At 50.1% G+C, this 533-nt stretch overlaps 1 non-coding gene across 1 annotated transcript; it reads left to right on the top strand.

The window, feature by feature from the left end:
- On the top strand, positions 1 to 73 carry trnaf-gaa (transfer RNA phenylalanine (anticodon GAA)). Its single transcript has one exon. It is a non-coding gene; the product is annotated as a tRNA-Phe (tRNA).
- The last annotated feature ends 460 nt before the right edge of the window (positions 74 to 533 follow it).

Genomic DNA, 533 nt, shown 5'->3' with positions numbered 1-533 from the left:
GCTGAAATAGCTCAGTTGGGAGAGCGTTAGACTGAAGATCTAAAGGTTCCTGGTTCAATCCCGGGTTTCGACACATGCTGGTTTTAGAAAATAGGAGTAGGCCCTTCGAGCCTGCTCCACCATTCATCAGGATGGCACAGTGGTTAGCACTGCTGCCTCACAGCTCCAGGGACCCGGGTTCAATTCCTGGCTTGGGTCACTGTCTGTGTGGGTTTCCTCCGAGTGCTCCGGTTTCCTCCCACAGTCCAAAGATGTGTGGGTTAGGTGGTTTGGCCGTGCTAAATTGCCCCTTAGCATCAGGGGGACTAGCTAAGGTAAATGCATGGGGTTATGGGGATAGGGCTTGGGTGGGATTGTGGTTGGTACAGACCTGATGGGCTGAATGGCCTCCTTCTGCACTGTATGATTCTATGAACATCATCAATATATAATCACTATCATATTGCTGTTTGTGGGATCTTGCTCGGCACAAATTGTCTGCCATGTCTCCTGCATCACAGCAGTGACTTCACTTGGCAAGTACTTCATTGGCT

This window comes from Mustelus asterias, chromosome 6, assembly GCF_964213995.1.
Source record: "Mustelus asterias chromosome 6, sMusAst1.hap1.1, whole genome shotgun sequence".
NCBI classification, from domain to species: Eukaryota; Metazoa; Chordata; class Chondrichthyes; order Carcharhiniformes; family Triakidae; genus Mustelus; species Mustelus asterias.
Note: the sequence above shows the minus strand (reverse complement) of the source record. Positions and strands in the feature narration are given on the sequence as shown.